The sequence below is a fragment of the Engraulis encrasicolus genome, chromosome 18, assembly GCF_034702125.1.
Source record: "Engraulis encrasicolus isolate BLACKSEA-1 chromosome 18, IST_EnEncr_1.0, whole genome shotgun sequence".
NCBI lineage: Eukaryota > Metazoa > Chordata > Actinopteri > Clupeiformes > Engraulidae > Engraulis > Engraulis encrasicolus.
In genome coordinates, this window is record NC_085874.1 from 21,078,996 (window position 1) to 21,086,495 (window position 7,500).

The 7,500-nt window shown below is 43.8% G+C and overlaps 1 protein-coding gene across 1 annotated transcript in view; it reads left to right on the forward strand.

Annotated features, from left to right (window-relative positions):
- Window positions 1-7,500, forward strand: part of nbas (NBAS subunit of NRZ tethering complex) — a 269,476-nt gene that overhangs the window by 114,462 nt on the left and 147,514 nt on the right. The window lies entirely within an intron of this gene.

Here is a 7,500-nt window from a genome sequence, read left to right on the forward strand (position 1 = left end):
TGCGTGCGTGCGCACGTGCATGCATGGGTGCGTGTGTGTGTTTGCGTAGATATACAGTATGTGACATATATGTTTGTCTGTAGGCCACAGCAGTGTGTTTTAATGATCTCAGCCTGCTTAGTGGGGCTGTCCCAGTGTGAGGGCTACATATAGGGCAGGCCCAGCTTCAGGTTACACACACACTACGCACACTACATACACACACACACACACACACACACACACACACACACACACACACACACACACACACACACACACACACACACACACACACACACACACACTCTCTACACACTCTACATACATACACACACACACACACACACACACACACACACACACACACACACACACACACACACAGATAGACCGGATGCACACACACTGTTCAAAGACTGTCTCAGCAGGCAGAAAGTATAGTATAAATAGTGATATGGCTGCAAATACAGTTGCACAGCTATATCATATGAAGATGGCTACAGAGGAAATCAAGAATGTATGTGTAGGCCTTCTGCTTACACAGCAGAATATTCAGCAGAAACACACCAGGGATACACACACACACACACACACACACACACACACACACACACACACACACACACACACACACACACACACACACACACACACACACACACACACACACTCAGTCGGGAGCTCTCCATGGTGCTGAGTGTGCTATACAGGCCTGTGTGAGGAGCGCAAGCATATGTTTGGAGACCTGCTGGTGACACGGTGCAGAGCACAGGTGTGTGCTGCCACACTGATCTGAGAACAGATAAGATGCATTCATTCATGTTTATTGATTTTTAAAGGGGCAATGTGCAGTGAACATTACCCTAGTATTGAAATACTAAGAGATGTGTGCACCAGGTTTGGCAATAGAATTTTCCACCTGCAGTTCCATTAACAAGCCACAGTTTCCATAGGAATGACAAAGGGATGAATCACTCAAGTCTGTTTCACTCTATCTTGTGTTCATTACTGCTCTCACTCTCTGTCTGTCTCTGTCTCTGTCTCTGTCTCTGTCTCTCTCTCTCTCTCTCTCTCTCTCTCTCTCTCTCTCTCTCTCTCTCTCTCTCTCTCTCTCTCTCTCTCTCTCTCTCTCTCCTGTCTCTCTCTCTCTCTCTCCCCCTCTGTCTCCCGCCCCCATCATTCTTTCCCTTACCCTCTATGTAATATATTTAAACTTTGGTGAAAACAACAAAGCTGCGAGCCATTGGACTGCACCATTAATCAGCTGTCTGAATGCCATACGCTTGTTGTAGTTGTAAATCCCAGAAGGAGGAGAAGCGGAACACAGGTACAAATTAAAACCTCGCTCGCTGCTGTTCGTTCGGCGACGGGTATTCTCATTATACAAAACGATACCGTCGGGCCCGGTTTCAGTGGCTGCCGGTCGCCTGGCAGTTCTGTGTAATGAAGCCTTTGCCGAAGGGACACTGCTGTAAATTGCTGGATGTCCGTCGGGCAGCCTTGGGCCTAATGGAGAGAGCCAATGGTTCCCAAACTGGGGGCTTCCCGAGACCCACCAGGGGATCTGCGGAAGTTCTGTGTACCACATATGGGTGTACTGTAAATTGTTGGATGTCCATGGGCCAGCTTTTGGGCTTAATGGTGAGAGCCAATGGTTCCCAAACTGAGGGTTGGGACCCACAAGGGGGGGAGCTGCGGAAGTTCTGTGTACCACATATGGGTGTAAATTGTTGGATGTCCGTGGGCCAGCTTTTGGGCTTAATGGTGAGAGCCAATGGTTCCCAAACTGAGGGTTGGGACCCACAAGGGGGGGAGCTGCGGAAGTTCTGTGTACCACATATGGGTGTAAATTGTTGGATGTCCGTGGGCCAGCTTTTGGGCTTAATGGTGAGAGCCAATGGTTCCCAAACTGAGGGTTGGGACCCACAAGGGGGGGAGCTGCGGAAATTCTGTGTACCACATATGGGTGTAAATTGCTGGATGTCCGTCGGGCAGCCTTGGGCCTAATGGAGAGAGCACTGGTTCCCAAACTGAGGGTTGGGACCCACAAGGGGGGGAGCTGCGGAAGTTCTGTGTACCACATATGGGTGTAAATTGCTGGATGTCAGTGGGGCAGCCTTTGGCTTAATGGTGAGAGCATTGGTTCCCAAACTGGGGGGCCGGGACCCACAAAGGGGAGCTGCGGAGATTCCGTACCACATACGGGTGTAAATTGCTTATGAATAAATTGCATATTCACTTTTATTGCTTATGAATGTAATACATATTTTTTTTATTTTTAACATTATCATGTAGGCGCAAATTTTTTTGGGAATTTGCAATATGTACGATTGGGGTTTCTTAAAATATTCTTAGGTCCAACAGTTCACAGCAGAAAATAAAAGTTTTTGAATCCCTTCGTCAGAGAGGGAAGGCATGGTCCCAGGTTTGCACCTCATACCAGTCAGAGAAGAAGGAAGACCGTAACGGTGGTGTTACGCCCCTCTTACTACCTCATCCATGCCTGATAAGTTTTGTTGAGTACGGGACCTAACCCTTTTATTGTTCCCTCCTAAACACACACAATACACACATGTTGAAAACATAATTAATAATACATGCTGAGGGTAGAGGGAGATGGAGATGGGCAGAGAGAGACAGACGGAGACACAGAGATAGAGTGCCCTCAGGGCCCTGAGATCTATCGTGAATATATGAGGACAGGTTATCGACAGATTCTGCATCACACCCACACACATGCAATTAAGTCACAATCATGTGTATGTTTATATTGGGTTATAACGTGGACCTCAAAGGTGCGATACAACACAATCACACGCATACATCACATACTCTAACACTGTTAGAGTGTAACAGATGGCTAGTTTATTTGGGATAATCAATGGTGTGTTTGTGCTTGTGCACATGGAGAGTCTCCAACAGCCGAGACACAGCACAAACAGGTACACACACTCGTTTTCATTTCGTATTATCAACAGAAATGGATGAAGATGGGCCTCCAGGTCAGTTTGAGCTTGTGTGTGTGTGTGTGTGTGTGTGTGTGCGCGCGCACTCATGTTTCTGTGTGCGTGTGTGTGAAGGACAATGAAGTCACACTACTATTTTTCCTCTTTTATCTTCACTTTCTTTTTTGTGTCTGTCTTTCCCCATATTCTCTCTCTCTCTCTCTCTCTCTCTCTCTCTCTCTCTCTCTCTCTAATTTGTCTCTTCCACTCTTCTCTTGCCTCCCTGCCTTTTTTGTGTGTCAGTTTTAATTTTAATTTCAATTTCTCAATTTTCCGCAACTTAATTGGCATGACGAGTTGGTAATTCATATTGTGAAGACATACATATGCATACTTACACACACACACACACACACACACACACACACATACCATATTGCTCTTGAGACTTCTCTCTTTTACACACCCCTTCTCTCTCTCTCTCTCTCTCTCTCTCTCTCTCTCTCTCTCTCTCTCTCTCTCTCTCTCTCTCTAACTCATCCTCACTCAATCCCCCTCTTCTCTTCTCTTCTCTTCTCTTCTCTTCTCTTCTCTTCTCTTCTCTTCTCTTCTCTTCTCTTCTCTTCTCTTCTCTTCTCTTCTCTTCTCTTCTCTTCTCTTCTCTTCTCTTCTCGTCTCTTCTCGTCTCTTCTCTTCTCTTCTCTTCTCTTGCTCTCATCTACTCTACTCTCCACTTACACACACTACTCTCTATTTAAAGGTCATTTGAAGTCTCTTTTTTGAGTTGGGGGAGGGGGTAATGCATGATGTCACAAAGGGGCAATGTGCTGCTGTTTTAAAACGGCACTGCTCCTCCCTCTCTCTCTCTCTCTCTCTCTCCCTCTCTCTCTCTCTCTCTCTCTCTCTCTCTCTCTCTCTCTCTCTCTCTCTCTCTCTCTCTCTCTCTCTCTCTCTCTCTCTCTAACCCAGTTTCCTTTTTCTGTCTGGATTTTATTCATCTCATTATGCTTCTCATATTAACACTGTGTCATACATTGAGTCTCCCTTAGCCCTAGTGACATAAAATGGATTTCCTCCCAAAGACTTCATTCATTCTCCTTTTTGAAAATCATGTCGGGCATTTCTGGAAAATTATTCGTTATAAATCCCATTGCTGTTCCCATAGGTTTTGTACAGCAACACTTGGTGGCCGATTGAGTCTACCTCAGGTAACTCTTGCATAGAGACATGGAGCAGAAAATGTTATTACATTTAAGAGCCCTCTTTTAAACTGGGGCATATTGTACCTATAAACACCAGCCGGTTTCAACCTCACCTGGTCTTCATTGGAGCAAGATAAGAAAGTGTCCAATTGAGTGGCTGACTTATTTATCACTTTACTGCATCACATGGTAGATCAAGTGTGTAAGCATGCCTCATTAAAAAAAATAAAAAAAAATCTTAAAAAAATGTTTGCACAATATATACAACATATTGGAGTTTGCTAATTCAACAAAGGAGAGTGTTCAGCATTTCCTCCTCATAAGGTTTTTATACAGCACTTTGACTTAATTCCTCTCTGCAGTTGGCTGAGTTTGCGTGGTGCCCGCGGCATGCCTGTCTCAACATCTACAAGGTCATTAAAAAAAATGCTATTTAACTCCCCTCGTGGTGTGAATGTTTTCATCCCAGAGTATCAACAATGAATACAAATGACAATGTCCCCTGTGGCACGTAATGTCTGTTTTTCCTATGAGTAGTCTTTTCACATGACGCTCATTCCGCTCCGTCGGCCAAAAGTTACATTCTGAGTCTGACAGCGGACCGCATAAGTGGTAGGGAGAGTCACCGTTCACTCACGTTTTACTCATTTAAGCATCAGCCAACTTGGGACAGTAAGTGATTAACCTTTTAATTCTACCTTGTATCCCTTTTAAGGTTTGGTGGGCGTAGTTTGGGAATGGTGTTGACTATAGACCCCTTTACTGTTTGCACACAGACCTTTACTGTTTGCACTCGTAATTGGGCTGCACGTGCATTGTTGTAGCGAAATCGGCAATGTACTGGACATTTGTGAAGAAACTAGCCAGGTGAAATAAGAAAATGGATGCTCACAATAACTTCAGATTTGTAGTGGTGCCACAGACACAGGCATTCCTGATGGTGTCCTCAGTCCAGTCGGTACGTTTGATTGCTTGTAAGCACAAGCATCTCCTATGCTTCTTGGAAAGCCTCCTCTCTCTTGGAATAGCTTAACAAGTGTACTTTTCAGGATCTCTAATTTTTATAAACATATATGCTTCAGGACGGAAGGTCCTCTCTCTTTAGGGTCTGCACTGTCTGTGTGTTTGAGTCAACAATGTGCGCGTAGTCAGTGATGAAGTCACTTCTAAAAGGGTCAATTTGTTCAGACTATATATGTTGACTATATGTTCAGTACTGATAACTAACATTGGTCCATATGGATTCTGAAAAAGGAGAAGTTTCCTCCAAACATTATTAAAGTTATTTTAAAATTACATAAGAAAAAGTTTTGTGACCATTATAAGGTGTAATATAAAGGCACACATTGTGTAATGTTTTCGACTTAATTAATCACCCTAACAAGCAAAGGTGTACACATTAGTAATTTCCCGCCTCACGCTTGAAACTCACACTTGCAGAATGTGGTGTGTCAACCCAAATCCCAGAGCCTTGAACACTGCGAGGTAACAGTTCAGTTTTATCTACCGTGTGGATGTTCAAGAAGAAGATACCTAATTAGATAACTAGTGGACGGTGAGAAATCGTTCTTCATATAAAACCGTTGTGAAATAGATGCATTGAAAGGTACCTGGTGTGTGACTTTAATTTCAAACATCACCCGTCTCGCCTTATTCTGCCTTTTTCCGCCCCATCTCAATCTCCCCCTTGTCTCAGATCTTTACAGACACCCTGCTGTACCTATTAAAAGTGATATGCATATATTACTACGAAGTCAAATTTAATTTCAAAGAAAATTCTCCTTTCTCAGATCTTCACAGTAAGCCTGCATTGCTTTGTGTTAAAATTGATAAGCGTACAGTAATATAATATACTTTATATATACAGTACAGGCCAAAGGTTTGGGCACACTTTCTCATGCAATGCATTCTCTTTATTTTGCTGGCTATTTACAGTACATTGTAGATTTTTGTTCAGTACATTCTAGATGTCTATTCAGTACATAACTCTATATGTGTTCGTGTATGGTCCTGATGCCCTCTGCGAAAATCTACAATGTACTTAGCCTGGTGAACCAGCGCCACCCGCTGGACGGCAAAATGTTTTGTCTACGGGTGGGTCTGGCCTCGCCTAATGATTCAATGAAGCCAGAATGCCATGAATCTGGCAAACCAATTACAACGCAAAGATGTGTTTTGAATCAAAGCGGGCAGGGTTTTGAGGGAAGGTTGTTCTCATCAACAATCTTCGGATGTATTATGCATCGAGGCCAGACTAAATTAGACATCCACATTTAGTCTGGTTTATCAGGCTACAATGTACTGTAAATAGCGAGTAAAATAAAGAGAAGGCATTGAATGAGGAGTGTCCAAACCTTTTGGCCTATACTGGATGTTTTTTTTTCACATGCCATGCGACTTCCATGGGATTTCCAAGGCGATAATCGCTATTTCCCAATGTCAAGTGTATGAGCCTTGGAAGTGTTTGGATACTCCGCAGAGTTCAACAAAGAGTATCCAATCACTGGGCGTGATTACGAAGGCTGACACACTTCGAAGGATGCACACTGGACATTGGGAAACCGCCGACCTCCTTGGGATTTCCAAGGTGATAATGTTGGGGTGATCAGCAGAGATTGCCCAGACCTTGCAAGAGACTTGGCATGGTGTAGTCAAGGAAACGCTGTATCAAATCCATGGCTCCTACTGCATATGCAATACATGGGTTCTCATTTTTTTTGTTTTCCCCTGGCTGCTTACAACTCAACCTCTGATTGTTGGAATCCGCTGTCGGTCAAAAAATTAGCTCACGTGGTTGGCTGCCAGTGTCTTGCCCCTCCTCACAACACTGTTTTTCGAAACAAAAAAACACCATGGATATTTAGGTTGATTTCCATCACCTCTCTCTTATCACATCCTCACAGAACGCCTGCTGTGTTTTCCCAGTCTCTCGGTCGTGTTAAAATTGATATACATGTGCGTTACACTAATACGAAGTACGACATTCCCCTGTCTCACTAATTCGAAGTACGAAATTCCCCAGTCTCAGATCTTCACAGCAAGTCTGCTGCGGTCTCCGTCTCCCAATCGTGTTAAAATTGATATGCACATACGCAATACTAAGACTTAGGTTTGATTCCGTTAAAATTGGTATGCTTATACATAACACTAATACAGACTTTGATTCCGCTGTCTTTTCTCAGATCTTCAGAGAAAGCCCGCTGCTCTCCGCTTTGCATCCCAATCGTCTTCAAATTGATGCACCGTATACCTACACTAATATACTAAGTTTGATTCCGCTGTCTGTCCTCAGATCTTCCGAGAAAGCCTGCTGCGCTTTCCATCCCAATCGTGTTCAAATTGATATGAGTAAAGTACTTTTATTAATCCTG